Source organism: Balaenoptera borealis (genome assembly GCF_965194805.1).
Source record: "Balaenoptera borealis genome assembly, chromosome: 8".
Classification (NCBI taxonomy): Eukaryota; Metazoa; Chordata; class Mammalia; order Artiodactyla; family Balaenopteridae; genus Balaenoptera; species Balaenoptera borealis.
In genome coordinates, this window is record NC_138865.1 from 106958483 (window position 1) to 106976520 (window position 18038).

Sequence of the window (18038 nt, forward strand, 5' to 3'; positions counted from 1 at the left end):
CCAGGTAAGTTTTCATCCCCCATCCCTGCTTGATTTTTCTCCATTGCTTGGATCATCTTCTGTTCTCTTTTTTGGGGGGGGGAATTTTTTTTTTTATTCAAACAGAAAGTCACAAAAGTTATAATCATCCTCATCAGTTCACTCAGTCTCATGTAATTAATTTTTTTTTCATCTTGATCTTTTGTTAGCACTTTTATGAATTCATCAGTTTTCCATTAGAGTTCTGAAAATGCTTATTCATTCAGTTCAGCAGTATATCTTCTGTTCTAATAGGGTTTTTACTGTCTGCCTCTCCTAACTAGAGTGCAGAGTCTCTATAAGCTGGGATTATTGTCTGCCTATGACAACACTGTATCACCAGTGTGGCAGACACTGTGACATGATAAATATGTGTTGAATATTGGTTGAGTAAGTGAATGAATACATGAATCAAAGGTACAATTGGAAGCAAAGAGACCAGCCATGAGAGGCCATGATCGAGGCATGGAGTTGAGTAAATAGAATCTAGCAGGTAGAAGCTATGGGTGCAGAGAAGTCTGAAGAACAGAATAAGGAAGTAGGTGAAAAACCTGCAGCAATCATGTGTTTGGGAAGGAGGGACCACAGATTCTTGCTCTAAAATCCAAACAACCACCTTATACTCAAGTTTCAATGAGAGTCTCCTATTGTGGTACAACATTAAGACTTCAGCTCACTTATGGTTACTCTTGAAATCTATCATTTACCTCAGCAGTGTGCCTTAAATTCAATCTTTGTTCCTTATATTCACAAAACTCAAACCAACTACTGTTTCTCAACTCTACTGATTCCTTTCTATATGCCAATTGCTTATCTAGCATCTTCACATATATTATCTCATTGACTCTGCCTAGAAATTCTGCCTCATAAACATGGTTATGACCATTTTATAAGTAGCAGAATCTCCATGAAGACAAGTCATTTATCAGAGTCACACATGATGTTGGAGCAGACCTGGGCCTCAAATGCAGACCATTTATTTTTCCTACACCACACTGTCTTTTCAGGGTTTTGTAGGTGCCTTTTTGCTTTCAGAGCGCAATCAGATAATTGCTTATGTGCATCCTGCCTAATTCTGACACCTTAAAATTCATGTGCCCTCATCCAGCACTACCTCCCAAGAACACTTAATTTTTGATGGCACCACAGAGCTAGGGAAAGATAAATATTTTTGTTCCTCCTTTTATTTTCTGAAGGTGCCGCTTTGCTTGACCTGCTCACCTCTTCCCTTCCTGGAAGTTACTAGCAGGGTCATAGCCACCAATATATCAAAACACTTAGGAGCCAATTACCCAGGGACGAAATAGAGACCTGACAGGCAAGAGCATCCTTCTGGCCTTGATGGACAGCTGATTGACAATTAAAAGGATGATTTATGGCTTAAAAGAAAGACTAGCCACCTATCCCAAGAGCACATACACATTTGTACATATAAAACATAACCTTTCAAAAACCTTGGAGTCAACCAGAGTTGCCTTAGACTTTCTCATTCTTCCTACACAAATCAGAGAATATAAATGGCTTACCCAAGGGCACAGAGTTAATCAAGATTCTAGGTTTCATGACCTGCTCAGTTGTTCTTTCCCAGGCGGTATATTGCCCCCCCTGCCTTGGAGGATAGAATTCAAAATTGTTGGCTTCATTCCCAAGGCTGTCAATGGTCTGAACATCTTCAGAGCCATCCTTCCTCTGCATCCCAGCTTAAAAGCCACTTTGTCCATGAAGTCTTCCACTCTCTCCAATCTTAGTTAATTCCTCCCTTTTATTAGCTTTTATTGCATTGCAATAACTCATTGCAGTAATTATCACAGTCTAGAGGATTGTATTTATGACAGTGCTTCTCTGACTTCCTGACTCCTTGTAGAAGGAGTCAAGGCTACGTGACAAGAGCATTCAACAGGAGGGACCAGAATCTAAGACTTACCCTCTCTGACCAGTATTATTTCTATTACCCAGATTCTCCAAGTGTCCTGATCCTTTCAGGATACACTGAATATGAACCCAGGTAATAAGATTCCCACTAGCAACAATTTACCCTAATTCGCTTAACGTGGAATCAAAGCTAATCAGTAGAGTTAAACGGAAACATTATCTCCCCTCAAACACTTTGAAGTGTTCATACACCAAGCCCTAGGAGGTATTTCAACTGGAAAAGATTAAATAAACAACTACAACAACAAAAAGCAGCAATCATACTTCAGGATTGAGAGAAGCCTTTCCAGTTGGTTATTCCAGCTCTAATTGTGTTCTCCTTGGTGAAACCTTCCAATTTTGACCTCTATTTGCCCCTGCCTTCAACAGCCTCACCCAGGAGTAAGGATTTGATGAGCGTTCAACCAGTGGTTTTACCACATAGGAGCCAGGAAGGGCAGGATAAGTCCTAAGCAAGCAAATCTGCAGTGTGGGCCTCAAGCCCTCCCCTATTTTGCCCCAAGCAAATGGGCTTAAAAATAATGATATTTTCCAAAGTCTGGGATCTTCTGTGAGTCCAAACAATCCATAGTTTCTCTCTGTTACCTACAATATAGTAAACACGTACCGTGTGCCAATGACACTGTGAGGCTTTGTTTTACATTATTTCATTTAACACTTATGCCAGGTAGGTAGGGATTGAGCAGGAAATCGTGAGTCCAACCTGTGAACTAGGCTGGCTGGAGTCCATGCTCTTGGTCACCAGGATTGGACCTTATCCGTGAACTCCAGCTGGCTTGGCTGAATCAGTGACTTCTGTGTTTGCTCTTAATGAACCTGGCTTTCCTTTGCTAAACTCTGCTCCTAACACAAGGGGTCATAGCTGAGTCTCTATTCCACAGTGATCAGACTACCCAGAGTTTGGATTCTTCCGTCCTCTCTTGCCAGGACTCTTGATAATTTACCTCTTTTGAGATGAATGCTGGCTCTGACAGAGACCTAGACTGTAGTGTTCCTGTGGGCACTGTGATGTGAGCTGCTCCCCTTTTGTTCCTTCATGCCCACCTCACTCCATAGACCACATCATGACCCAGTTTGTATCCTATGTCCCTTTCCCAGTCTCTCTGCAATTATATGTCATCATGGATGTGTCAGTAAGTAGGTATGAAAATCTGGGATATGTCGGCTTAAATATTGTCTTTTTTTTTTTTTTGATGATATTGCTTTACCCCTTTTCTCCTCCCTGAAATTCTAGACTTCTCAATAAGCTGGTGGATAGCATGACTTTCCCTAAATATGACAAAGGCCCACAGAGACCCAAGGGAAGAGGATGCCTCAAAGCTAATCAGAGACATTTATCAAAGCGGTTTCAAACATAGGCTCTGGACTCAGATTACTTGGGTTCAAAACCAGACCCCACCACTTGCCACCTGCCTAGCCTAATAGGCCATTTTATCACTATAAGTCCTAGAAACTCTTATCTGCACATGCAAGATTGCAATGTCTCATAGGGTTATCACAAGAATGCAGTGAGTTATATCTTGTAAAATGCTTCATATGCTCGCCTGACACATGTAAGCTCTGCAGCATAATTATTGTACATGTTCTAGGAGCAGTTGTGAAAAGTCAGGGTCCAGGACCAGGGATCAGAAGTCTGAAGATCTGAGAATGGGAAGCAGCGGATTGGACATGTAGCTGGGTAGAGAAACCCTTTCTTGCCCATACTGAAGTTGTACTCTCTGTGCAATTCTCACAAGATATGTGAAAGAATTATCTCCATCTAAAGGCCCAGAGGCAGGCAGTAGCCATTCTTGTGTCTCCAAATTATGTTGATTAAATTAAAATAAGCAGAACCATTTCTCTTGAATAATCTGGAATATTGAGGTAAGAAAAAGTCAAGAAGGAGAAGGTTATTTTGTTCAATCACTCACTTGCTTATTGCTTAGGGGAAATTGATTTTCTTAAGTTAATTTTTATGGAAAAACAGCGTTTTTTTAATAATGTAATACTTGAAACATACAAAGGAATGAAATGTGTATGTAAGTTAAGAAGGATAATAATAAAAGAGACACTTGTTTACCTGCTACCTAACATAAGACTCAGACAGCATCTTCAGTATCACTGAAGAACTGAATGTATCCCATTCAGATCCTTTCTTCCTCCCTCCTCCCCAGAGGTAACTTCTGTCCTGAATGGTATCATGATTTTCTTATATTTTTAAAATACAGATTAACTATATGTGTACATACACTAAACTTATTATTTAGCTTATTTTTGAGCTTTCAATAAATGGTATTGTATTATAGGTAGTCTTCTGAAACTTGCTTTTATTTTGATTCAATATGTTATGTTTAAAATTCACCTATATCACTGAGTATACCTATAATTCATTCATTTTTTGCTACTATATAATATTCCACTGTGTGGAACCATGTAAAAGAATATTCATGGCAACATGGTAAACAGCACAGATTCAATTCCATCAAATCATCCACATTTTTGCAATGACTCAAATCTAGTCACTTTTTTTGCTTCCAGGCTCCTCCACCTCTGAACCAACTCTTGTAATTGGCATGTGAGTTCTCAGCCTGAATTCAGATCTGAGACCCCTACTTTAATTAATACTTCCCCTACTTTAAGGCCTCCATGTTTTCCTTTCTGCTCTGAAGATAAAACCAAGTTGCTGATCCTGCCATCCTGGCCCATCCAGCCCCACAGCAATACTCCCTTTTAGTCTCATTTCCAACTGTAAATTCTCTCCATCCCATCTCCTTCTGGTCTACCCTTTCTTTGCTAGACCAAACAGGAGAACCACCACTCCCCAAAATCAGCTGTGTTTTTCTGTGCCTTTCCTCATGCAATTTCCTTGGCCAAGAGTGCTTTCTCTTTTCTTTATTGGAACAATAAATACAAGGTATCATTCAAGACCTTGCTTTAAAATCACCTCTTATGTGAAGTCTTCCTAGATCTCTGAAAAAGGAAACTACAGTAATTATTCCCTATACTGTGCACCATAATGATTAGTGAGTTGTTTGTACTTATCCATTTCTTTTACATAACAGTGAATAAGCACATTACCTTTTTGGACAGAGAGCTCCATTAAATCAGGGACCATATGCTTTTTCCTGCTGTATCCTCCCACAACCCACCATCCTCATCCCCACCCCTGCCACATGGCCCCCATCTCAGTAGCAAATTTAGGGCCTTATACACAGGAAGGGCCTAGTAGACATTTGCCAACCTGAGTGGAGCAAAGAGCATGGAAACTGCTTCCCGAGGGCTGTGTTTAGAAATCGCTACAATCTTTTCTGATGACTGCATAGCAAATTGGATTTACCTTTTCAATTTTGCATTATTCTTGTGTTATTGGGATTATGATGAATAATAAGATAATAACAACAATTAGCCTCTGGATGACTAGTGGTCCCTTAAATTGATTTTGAACGATCAATTTGAACATCTTCCTGTGGCCAAATTAGAATAGGGTGGGCCACAGAGTGTTCCATAAACATTCCTGAGAATGAAAATGGTAAAATTACGTCCAATGAATACTGATGGTGGTATGGAAACTCCCTAGGGTTTGGTAATAGGAGTGAGGGGCAATTTAACAAGTCCAGCTGTATTTCTGAATAGCTGCAGCCTAAGTATCAATAGAGTTTGTTGCAAAAGTTTGAAAGTTGGTTATTTAAATCTTAGCAGTTATTTTCAACATGGAACTATTGAGCCTATAAATGGCCTGAAGTATACTTGACCTTGACCAAAGTTTATTAGACAAAGTCATTGAGGAGAGATGCCTTCACATAAACATTGTCTCTGCCACACTGGACCCCACCCTGACTACTTCATCATCATAAAAGTGGGTCTCACCTAACACCAAGCTGCTGGGGTTGGAGCCTTTAGCTTTTGTCCAAGTTCCAATAGGATGGGATAGTAGGAGGAAAGAGGTAGAAAAGAGGGAAGGGAAGATGCTGCCATTTGGGTGCAAAGAGCTGTTATGAAGAGCCTGGCTTCCTGCTAGTAAAATCTCCAGGTTCCTCTTTGAGGCCCCCCTCTTTTTCATTAGTCTTTCACTTTTTTCTGCAGACTTTGGAGATTTCTTCACACACTGTCACAGTTTCTATCATTCTGGTTATTATTATCATTATTTTTTTTTTCTGGCTGTGTCGGGTCTTAGTTGCGGCATGCGGGATCTTTTGTTGCAGTGCTTGGGCTTCTCTCTAGCTGTGGCGTGCAGGTTTTCTGTCTCTAGCTGTGGCGCGCAGGCTTAGTTGCCCCGTGGCATGTGGAATCTTAGTTCCCTGACCAGGGATCTAACCCGCGTCCCCTGCGTTGGAAGGCGGATTCTTTACCACTGGACCACCAGGGAAGCCCCTATCATTCTGGTTAGATTAACTTATTTTCCCAGTCCTGAACCAATGCAGAGGTCTGTAACCTTTTATTAGGAAGTAAAGGAAAAGCATTTTAAGTAGTTTTAACTCATTGCACAGAACATAGGAGTAATAAAGTTCTAAAGAAATATTAACAAATAGGCATAGCACTGAGGAACAGATTAATGTGAGAGACAGGGACAAACAGCAAAATCCGTAATCACAAGTTCTGTAGAGGCAACGTTATGTAAGAGCCTCAAGAAGTAATTAATTTTTCTTGGATGGTACTGGAAGAAGAGTCCATAGGGAAGAAGGCATTTGATCTGGGAAGTGTCAAACCCAAATATTCACTGAGCCTTCCTGATCCTTGAGATACATGTAAGACTGGTTTGGGTCCCAAATTCTGTGCCTTTTGGAAGTCAGAATCTCTCGTGGCATTTTTGCAGGTTTGTGAGCAGGACTACATTTATAGTTTGAACTCATAACTTCCCCCTTTATGAGTCATCTCAGCATCACATGCATGGCGCCCCATACCTGGAGACTGCTCGGAGCTGTGTGGACTTTCATCTTTAGCCTTCTCTCATTTACACACACACACACACACACACACACACACACACCACACCATTCATATATATCCACTTTTAAGTACAGAATGTTTATTGAAAAATTTGGGCCCTAAAGGGATTGTGTCACAGTAATGCAAACCAATAATAACAAGATGAGTATTCGATGTTCTTGGTTATAACAGTCTCTTTGCTGCTCAACTGGGGATTATTCATGGCTGCTTCATCCGACAACGTGTGCAAGCCTCTCACCACTTCTTCCCATGTCACTTCTTCCCTCATCCACATCTTCTCCAGACTCCATCCCTCCCAGATGCCTTCAGGAACCTCCAAATCACATTTATTCTATTTTGCAAGATAATTTAGCTCTTCTTAGCCCCCTACTCCTAGACTCATCTCCATGCCCACCTTTTGGCTGCCCAAGTTCATTAAACAATATCTGTCCTGCTTGGAATACATTTATGATTTATAGAGTAATTACTATGTCATTGATTATCCTAGAGTAAAAGCTGTTCTAGGTAAAATGATGACTGGAAAATATTTAAAAGCATTAATTAATATGCTTTTTACCTACCCAGGAACTTATCAAATTTCTTCCCTTGGACCTGAACCAGTCCTTTACCCAGCATACACTCCTCGACATAATCCCACTCATGCTTTGGGTGACACTACAGTTATAGAATACAAAGGCATAAACTGATTCAGACCTAAAAATAAGATAAGATACATGCGTGCATAATGGGTCCTCCCACACACATACACCATCACCCAAGACTAGATAAGATTCTATAGATTCTTAGGGGCAAGAGGAGAGATGAGGAGCACTCAGGTAATGTCATCCAAAAAAAGATTTCCCTGTTTTGCCTGAGCACAGAGCTCCTGCCACCAGGGCAGGGAGGTGGGTGGACTAAAGACCGTCCCAGCTCTGTCCTAGTAGTGAGCCCACACTTCCCCTGCAGTGAGGAGCTCTACAGGAGGACCTGTAATTGCCTTCGATAAATCTGGCATCATTGTCAAATGACCAGTGGACTGCAGCTTATGCCCTGATATTTTAACACACCCAGCATAATTATCCTGCATGGACAACTATCTTCCAACAGCAGCATACTTACAAACTTTGGAAACAGAGACTGAGACCCTGAACACCTAGGGTTGTACCAGTGATGTGGAAGGAAAGAAGCTCCTAGCACCATCCTCTGAACTCAAGCTACCCTTCCCTCCAACACACACAATTAAGACTGAACATAGATGAGCCAAGCCCAAGGAGTGCATTAAGATACTGACGAGATACCATCCCTTTGAGTGTGGGGAGGGGTTGTATGGGGGATGGGAACAAAGCAGAGAGGGATCAGACAGATACTGGTGGTTTCTAGACGTGTCATTGAGAAATTGATTTGTGAGCCAGATATCAGAGCCAAAGAGGAAGACCTAGCCTCTTGACGGAGTCAAGGACATGCAATACGGTGGGCTGCTGATAATTAGGTCAGAACTGTAGGATCCGTCAGCAGCAGTGGTAGAAAAAGGAAACAGCTGAAATGTCCAAGGAGGAATGACCCTCTCTTCCTCCTTCACTTTCCTCCTGGCTTCCAGCATTCTTAGCAATCTCATCACATGTGCATTCGCCTCACCAGATGCCACCATTAAAATATTAATTTTAATGGCTGATTGGATGTCTACAGTATCCTAGGATATGCTATATGCTTTGGGTGCCTTCTCATATATCTTATTTGATCTTCACTTCAACAATAGGATGTTGATATTTTATTCCCATTTTGCAGATTAAATAAACAAAAAACAAAAAACACAGATCAAAGATATGAATTGATGTGCTTAAGGTCACAGAAGTAATAAATGTCAGAACGAAGATTTAAACCTGGTTATCTGATCCCAAGTTCATGATTCTTTCCACAGCAGCAATATATTCCTAAAATATGAGATCCAAAATGGATGTTAGAGATTATTTCAACCAGGAATGACAGATATATTCTAAATGATATGCAAGCTCTAGTTGCTTTAGTGTATGTGGAGTATGTGCTGAGAAGAACACGGGAACCCATCATAGGCTCAGTGGGAAAAGTACCATGATTGATTCTCGATGTCTACTAGAGGCCCGCAGGCCAGGTGCTTTCCAATCTCAACTTAGTTCTCTCCCCCCATTTTTACAGATGGGAAAATTGATGCTGGGAGATTTGAAAATAATTGCCCAGAGTCACGCAGCATGGTACTGGCAGAGCCACAGTAGTTTTCACCTCTCTTGACTCTGTACCCAGTGCCCTTGGCCTAGCCCTGATCCTTCCCCTGGAGTTCTCACGGGAAACCTGCCAAATCACTCATTCTCTCTGAATCTCTTTCTGACCTTGTTTTCCTGTCTCATATCAGATATTCATATCATCTGAGTAAGTGTATTGAAGAGGAATCCAACATGAAATGCTAGTTTGCTATTGTCAATGATACTTCTCAGTCAAGGTTTCTGTTGAGGAATTGCTGAGAGGGACATGTTACAAATGATGGATGAGCACCGAATTCAGTGTTGAGACTGGATGAGCAAAAGTAGGATGGTCAAGAAAGAACCAGAGCCAACTCAGCATTTAGGAACCGGCTGGCGCTAAATTTTCCTGAATAGTTTTGATCTGATCAGCTCAAAGCACTACGGAATGGTTCATTGGTGCAAGGAAAATGACTGTAGGACTGTGTTTAAATTTAGGAGAAACAACCTGAAGACCATAGTCATTCATTGAAATGGGATCTGTTTCACGGCAAAGAGAAAGTGCATATATGCAAAATGAAGTGGAAATTTGAAAAATCCATTCCATATAATTCAAACAGAAAACTATTATACAGTAGCGCCTAACTCATGAGTTGTTGGGAAATTAAATGAGACAATGCTCATACATTATTTAGCTAGTGCCTAGCAAACAATAACTGCTCAAAGAACAATAAACAACAATATTTTTTTAATGAGAAAGGATTATGGGGGGTGTGTGTGACTGTGAGTGCATGCGTGCACCAGTGCACGTGTCTGTGTGTGTGCATTGCCCTCTTTGAATCATCTGCTTGACTAACTCAATTATCTTTGTCTTGTAGACACACTCCAATTCACTCTATATCTGTAAATGAAGACCAAACCCACTTTGAACTGGAATGTCACGTATCGCTTTCTTCTCACTGAACACAGACATCTTATTAAATCTTCTGCTGATCATGAAATGTGACTAACGAGCATTATTAGACTAGAGTTGCTGTTCATGAAACTGAGTCCCAGAGAGGTAAAGTGATTAGCCCAAGTCGAACAGCTATTGATGGCTGGGCAATGATGGGGAACGGAGTCTTTTCATTCTCAATTCAGAGTGTTGTGCATTATCTCTCCTTTATATTAGGATCAGAATTCTTCTACTTCTCCTACCTCCTTTTCCCCCCTCTTCTCTTTTCCTTATGTTTTTTTTTTCTATTTCTCACTCGAATTCAAATCAATAACTACTTCTAGAATTTCTTCTGTGTGTCCACTCTTGATCAGTGGACCATGAATAAGGCTTGGACCATATCAATGGCAAATGCTGGCAATTTCCTGCTCGCTACTTTTCCTGTTGCCAGATTTTCTTCAGATCACCACTGCTCCCTTGCATAACTCTGTCCGACTCCAGGAATAAATCCAGAATACCGAGAGCACTCACTGCCTTGCCAGGAATGTGCTTGGTGGGGATCATGTGATCCTCCTTTGGATAATAAGGGGATGTCTTCTCAAGCTTTCTGGGAAAGGTTTCTTGGCCAAGAAGTTCAGTTTCTTCTGTTGGGTGTTGGAGTATCTGGATGGGAAGCTAAAATTGCAGTTGCCTTTTTCCCAGAGGGAAGATAGTGTCTGGCATTCCAGGGCTGGAAACTCCAGGCTTCCTGGTATGTAAAACAATTTCCCATTTGAGTTAGGATTTTCTCTAACTACTTGCTTGAGGGATCTTACATGAAAAAGTGCCCTAAGGAATCTCTGAAGTTCTTGTTATCATGAATATAGTCTGTGGTTACTAGCACACCCTGTGGGTTCAAACTCAAAATGGAACATTGTTTCTGCCCCCTTGCTGGCTGTGCAATGCTGTGCAATTACTAAATTTCTCTGTGTTTGGGGTGTCTCCTTTCTCCTTCCCTGCTTTGTTTTCCTGACGGCACACATCACCCTCCGACATACTATGCATTTTACTGTATATTCATCTATATTTATTGTCTGTCTTTCCCTTCTTTGATATAAGCTCCATGAAGGCAGGGATTTTTATCTATTTGTTTGCTTCTGAATTCACAGAGTCTGGCATGTTGTAGAGGATTAATAAATAGTTTGCTTAATAAATAAACTAATTAATGAATGAATTAACATTATTAACTTAATTAACATTATTGATAATAATTCTACATTATTAATAATAATAATTATAATAATGTTAATTAATAATTATTAACATAATTAACTCATATTTCTCTTGCAACAATTTCATATACCAGTAATTACATGTTTTTCAATGTTTACTTTGTACTACAGTCTCACCTGTGTTAACTCATTTAACACATTATGACCCACTGTGGAAGATACTATGATTATAACCCTTGGGAAGAAGGCAAAACAGAAACAAATAACCAGTGAAGGAATAGGTAGAACCAGAAACTGAACCCAAATAGTCAGATAGCAGGTTGTATGCCAACCTTTCCTCCATATTGTCCTGTACCCTCACACTCCCTGTGACAGAAATCATTAGACAGTGAAAGAGGAGCAGCCTAGGAATGTGGAAATTGGGAGTTTAATTCTGGCTTCTTCCTCTAGTACTTGAGTGAGTTTGGCCAAATCACTTAATTTACTGAGTCTCAGTTGCCTCCTTTTTAAAATGGGAAAATGTCTAACCTTGTTTATTTCCTGGGATTGCTTTGAGAATCAACACGGGATAATGCATGTGAAAAAACTTTGGAAACTACAATTCATGACATGAGAGTGAACTCTTCATTCACACCATCAAAATCAAGGATGTCTTTCTACATGCTAGACACTATTGCAAGAACTGGGGACACCAGGCTTAGAAATCACCTGCCCTAATGGAGCTTATAATCTGGTAGGGAGCAGGTAGATATGAATGCATGAATAAAAAATAGATATCATGGTGTTCGAAAGTTGTTTGTACTCTATCAACAATGAAATATCAATATCAATGACAACAGAAGATATACGGGGATTCATTTTCTAGGTTAAAAAAAAAATAAGCAACACATTCAAATGTCCTGAGGTGAGAATGTGTTAGTGTGTTTCTAGAATAACAAAGAAGTCAATGTGGCTGAATTATTGGAAGTAATACTAGAGTTCAGAGAAAAGACGGAATAAGACCCTGTAAGTGACTGTAAGGACTTTGCTTCATGGGCGTCCATTGAAGTGATATGGTCTGACTCACCTTTTGGAAGGAATTTTCTGGACTCTGTGTCAAAAGATGACGGTATCTTGAGGTAGGGTGGGAGCAGTGCATAGGTGAGGAGTGGTCAGGTTCTAGGCATACTTTGAAGGTAGAGTGACCAGGATTTGCTGACAAATGAGGTGTGGAGTACACAAGACAGGGCTCAAGGGTAGCACAGTTTGTATGCTAAGCTGTCCTCCATATTGTCATGTCACTGGGGCTGAGCAGCTAACAGGATGGAGTTTGTACTACTCAAATATGAGTAAGATTTTTGGGAACAGGTCTGGTGGAGTTAAGAATGGGATATTGGTTTATTTGATATGCCTGTGATGGAAGAAATTTTCACAATCTAAGGTATGGGGAAGTCATCCTGGATTATACTTGATTTGCCTTGAACTTTATGATAAATAGGACAGCTTGTTTTGTGATCTATCAAACATGCATTGCACATCCTATTTAACCATTAAAGAAAAGAATGCATTTAAAAATCAAAAGGGAGTGGTTCAGGCATCCAAAATGGAACCCAGTGGCCCTTCTGGATGTGGTTTCAGACACATTCCCGCATCACTGAGAACTTGAACTTCCTGAACTATATCAAACTCAAGGACACCACCAACCATTCTCAAAATGGTATTTTTGCTAGCAGCTGCCAGCTGCAACCTTATGGTATCAAGGTCTCCCCTTGTAACTATGCAACCATTTCCGTTCCCAACCAGTCCTGGCTTAACAAGTACCCTTACTTCTTGCCAGCTCAAATTATAATTCTTGATAAACAATTTATGGAATTTTTCAGTTTTTGCCTTTATAAACCTCCCGCATTTTGTAGTCTGGAAAAACACAATTCAAGTGCTTCTTGAATCTGTGTCTCCTGGGATATAGTCCTCAGTCTGGCTCAGATAAAACTCTTTTCTATTCCCTTTATAGATTGTTTATTGATTATTTGCATCAACATCTGTTACATATCCAAGTCAAGATAACTTGTATTGAATATAGCGATTTGCAGCTAGGAGAGACATCTTGGCTGAAGATGTATATTTAGAAGTCATTATGTAAAATGGCATTTAAAGCCATGGACTGGATAAGATCACAAAAAGGGTGAGTTTAAACAGGAAAAAAAGGAGCCCTGGGACATCTAATGTTTGGAAAAGAGAAATAAGATCCCAGGGAAAAAAATTAAGTGTTAAGTGATGTAAGAAGAAAAATAAAGGGTATGTATCTTAAAATTAAGTGAAGAAAACATGCTTCGACAATGAGGATGTGATAACTGAGTAAAATGTTGCTATTGAGTCAATTAAGATGAAAATTACAAATGGAATATTAGATTTAGCAACAGAGGTTAAGGGAACCTTGAAAAGACTGGTGGTGTTTTCATTGTTATTAAACTTAGCAAGTGGAAAGAATGCTGAATTTGGAGACATGGCACTTGGTTTCAAGTAAAAAAAATAATAATAATAAAGGAAAGAGACAAAAACATGAATGCTTTCCTCACAGAGTGATTATGATGATCAAATGATATAATGAAGCTAAACGTACTCTGTAGAACATGAAGGGAAATACCAAGGTCAATTCAAAAACATCAAGGTCATGGGGCATGTGTCTTCATTAAGTATATGTAACTATGTACTTTTAAGTTCTCAAAGACCACTAAACCACACACCAGCCCCAACACACACACACACACACACACACACACACACACACACGCACGCACGCACACAGTGTACACAGATTCTCTCAGTAATACTAGAGACTGAATATGTATCATGAAGCTCCAGAAGGTTTAAAAGTTAAGCCAGCCTATTGCAGCTCTGGTGCTGCTGACATTACCAGACGGCATTAATTTAATTCCACTCAGTTATGCTTTTAAATTTGATTTGAGAAATGTGTCATAAAATGCTATTGAGAAGTGCAGTGCCGCATTCCTAAGCAGGCTGGGAGCCCGTGTCTGTGCTGGGAATCCTTGAGGGAAACAGATTGCATTCAGGTTGAGCCTCTGGACTTCAGGGAGTTTACTCTTTGCTGGGATCTGGTGACAGGGGCTTGCTAATCCTGGATTGCTCACTGTTGAGAGGAGATCAGAAGCAAAGCATCAATCTCTAGGAAATAAGAAAAGGGCTTGCAAAGACTAAGTGAAAGCATACGAAAAATTATAATTTTAACAAATAGCGGGGTAGTTTATAATACTCTGCATATATATGAAACTGAGTTTATTTTAAAGCACTTTGGCTCTCTTATTATATTGGGTCATGAGTAGTGCTTTCTGATTTCTCATCTCTGGCCTCAGTTTCTGTGGGCTTAAGCTGAAAGCAATAGACTAGATCAGTTGTCATCAAAGAGAGACAAAGCTTCCTCAAAGTGCATGCACAGTGATCCACTGGGGTGAGGAAAGAAAATTCTGGAACTTTTACTTTCATTTATTTCTAGTGCATCTTTTAAAACCTGTATGCTTTGTGTATCTTTTTGGAATGCACATAATATAAATAGCAAGTAAATACATACATAAGTCTATCGTACGTATATCCTCCCTCTCTACATATGTCTTTTTATTAGTTGATTGGCTAATTGATTGAGTTGTATATTCTGATAGAGACATGTAATCAAAATAATCTAGAGAATACTTGCCTGACTGATCTTTCAGAGCTTTTATAGCTCAATTTTTTTAATGATTTTATGGTACTGAAACGAGTTTTTCTAATCATTGTGATTATCTTAAAGTAGTGAAATGGCTATTTGCCTATTCAATTGACTGCTCGGCTTTTGGATTTTTTGGAGATTAAAAAAAATCAACTCCTTTTATCTGGAATTTAGTGAAGGCTGTAAGCAGCAAGGGCTATCTTAGTTTCCACATGTCAAGAACATTTAAAGTGAAACCTTCCATAAAGTCCCTGAGTTGTGGCTGTGTGTCTCAGCTGTAGTCCTAGCTCTGCCACTGGTTTGCTGCGGGAGCTTGGACCAGTCACTCCCCCATTCTGTTCCTCATGCTCCCATCTGCGGACTGAAGTTTGGACTTCTGATCTCAGCTCGAAGCCGGCTTCCTCAGCTAGGTCTTCTCGGACCTCTCCCTCTAATGGATGCTTCTTCCCCTGCCTACAGTAACTCTTCCTTGTATGTATTATTTTACTTTCCTCATTGAACAATGACTGTCTAAAATCGTCTATTTATTATTTTGTTCATGAGTTTACTGTCTGTCTTCTCTAATTAGAATGTGAGCTCCTTGGAAACCGCAGGGAGCAGAGGCAAATACACTAGGAAGCAAATGAAGTTTAAGTTTCAGGCCCCCCAGGGGTTGCATTAGCAATGTGATCATGTGTTTGTTTGTTTTTTTCTTCAGATTTTCAAAAGGAAAATATTCCATTATATAATTGGTCAAGACCACCATCTCTTTTTACTTTGACTCTCCCCTCATTAAACATAACTTTGTGTCCAGCGGTGTGGGCCTTCTGGCATCCACATAAAGGGAATTTTAATTGGGTGTATAATGTGTGAAGTTTAGTGGGATATGTTTTTGTGTAGTTTGTCATCTCTTCTGTGGCTACTTAAGTTACTGTTAGCAAGATTTCACAGATTAGTAAGGGGCAGAGCTAAGATTCAAATGGTCATCTGTCTGCTTCTAATATTAGTGGTCTTGTGTGGCACTTCATTGTTTCTTTGTAAGTTTAGTAGTAAATCAACAGGTGCCTGTTTCCAAAATTTAGAAGTATGATGATATGTCTCCAGCCACTTGCCAATACTTAATACTTTCTCCACACCTACATTCCTGGCTGCAAGACATGTTTCTAGTCTCATTACCCATTGTTGTCCAGCTTGCTTACTGCACTCTGTCTGAATTAACTTCTTAATTCTGTTAGACCGTGCCTTCATCCATTTCTTCCATTGGTTAGAATTACCTGGCCCAATCAAATTATTGTGTGTTCTCACTCAGTTCTTGCTGATTTGACATGAACTACAGACATCAACAAAGTTAGCGTAAAAGTCATAATATACCAATCCAATATGGACCTCGCCCATAAACTGGTTAATGAGTATTATCAATGCAAACAGTATTTAAGATACATCACTGCACAAGAAAACTTGAAGTTCTCTGAAATTATAGTGCTCATATGTTAAAGAAATTTGATACTAGTTTTCCCAAAATGACATCAGTGCTAAATATTAACATACAAATTTCAGTAATAAGTTGTGAAAATGAATGGACTTTTTCAAAGTGCCAATTAAGAAAAAAATAGCACTGGAGAAAAAAAACTGAATTAACTTTCTAATCTCTTTATAGAAAATAATATAAAAACAACATACGAAAATATCAAAAGTATACAGATAAAATGTAGACAATATTATAGAGGTCTGGTATGCAGGTTAAAAAAAAAATCATGTTGCTTTTCTGGCTTTTGTGAAATATATGGTAGCAACAGCATTGTCAGCAGATTAGCATTGTAATTTGTTATGACTTCTTTTCTAATTTTAAACAAACATTTACTTTAGTGTCTAAGTTTTTACTTGTTATTTCTGTATTCTTTTCCTAAGAGGGGCCTCCAAATTTTATAAGCTACAGACCCACCAAGCATGGGTCTGCCCTGGCTGGAAACTTGTGTTTTTCCCTAAAGCCTCTGTTCCCAGCTTTTAAAATCAGGAGCGCGTCAACAAATGTTTAGAAGAATCACAAGATGTTCTCTAAGAATCCCTTTTCAACTTGATTTGCTGTTTCTCTTGAGAACCATATGATAGAAACTCTGACCTTTATTTCTTAGAGGCCACTGAGAATTGCTCCAGGGAGATCTGCTCCGGGTGAGGATTATGGAACACTTTAAACAAGCACCCCAGTGCATTCATAGGCCCTACTCTCTGATCCTCTGAAGTAGGCTCTGCAGACTCCACAGCCAGGACATGCATACTCAGAAAGCTTCTCCCACCTGTTTGAGCTTCCTGGCTGAGGCACATTTAGGGCTTCCCTGTAGGTAGCATGCCCCAAAGGTCTTGGCTCCCAACAGAAAAGCAGGTCACATGCAGATTCCCTGTCATCATGCCACTGTCTCCTAACACTACACCCTGCCCTGAGTCTGGCTTGCCTCCTTTGCCCCATAAAACATAAATCACAAACTTCTTGTCCTGGGTTGATGCTCTTGATATGCTACACTGTATATTCTGCTCCAATATTTGGCAACTCACTGGGGAGATCCATAAGGGCATATTATGGCATCCCTCTGTAGGAACAAAAACAATAAAAAGTAAAGCAAACCAAAATATTTTCTTTTCTTTTTCTCTTCATTCCTTGCTTGCAGAATAAAGTTCATACACCTAGCATAAAAATCATTCTTCTTTATCAGGCTTCAACTACCTGTCCTGATGGATTTTAGGAAGATTTAATGCTGAGGATGGTACAGATATCTTGCCAATGTCTTGCCAACATTATCATCATGTCAGGGACTGCTGGGCCCAAGAAATGTCCAGTCTACATTCATGTTAAGAACAACAGTCTTGTCTGATCATTCTCTAAGTTCCATGGAATGGAGATTTATATGTATTTTTTCCCTTCCTCAGCATCCATGGTTATCTAAATATGTGTCATAATTTCCTTAGTGGCAAAAACAAAGTCGCCTTGATCTTTGTGTTAACTGCAGAGATTAGGAAAGGGCACTATACACAGTGGCTATTCACTGAGAGCCTATTAAATTGAATCTGTGTTCACATAGGTACAGTTCAATCTTAATCTGTCCAGACTTAGCCAAAAAATTTTTGTACCTAATACAGTGCCTGGCATACAG

General features: G+C 39.7%; 1 long non-coding RNA gene across 1 annotated transcript in view; it reads left to right on the forward strand.

Moving 5' to 3' along the window:
• The first annotated feature begins 993 nt into the window (after positions 1-993).
• The window catches only part of LOC309633449, a 213935-nt gene continuing 196890 nt past the window's right edge, over positions 994-18038 (forward strand). The window contains exon 1 of the long non-coding RNA XR_014247532.1: positions 994-10753. This is a non-coding gene — a long non-coding RNA (uncharacterized lncRNA). The remainder of the gene's footprint in view (positions 10754-18038) is intronic.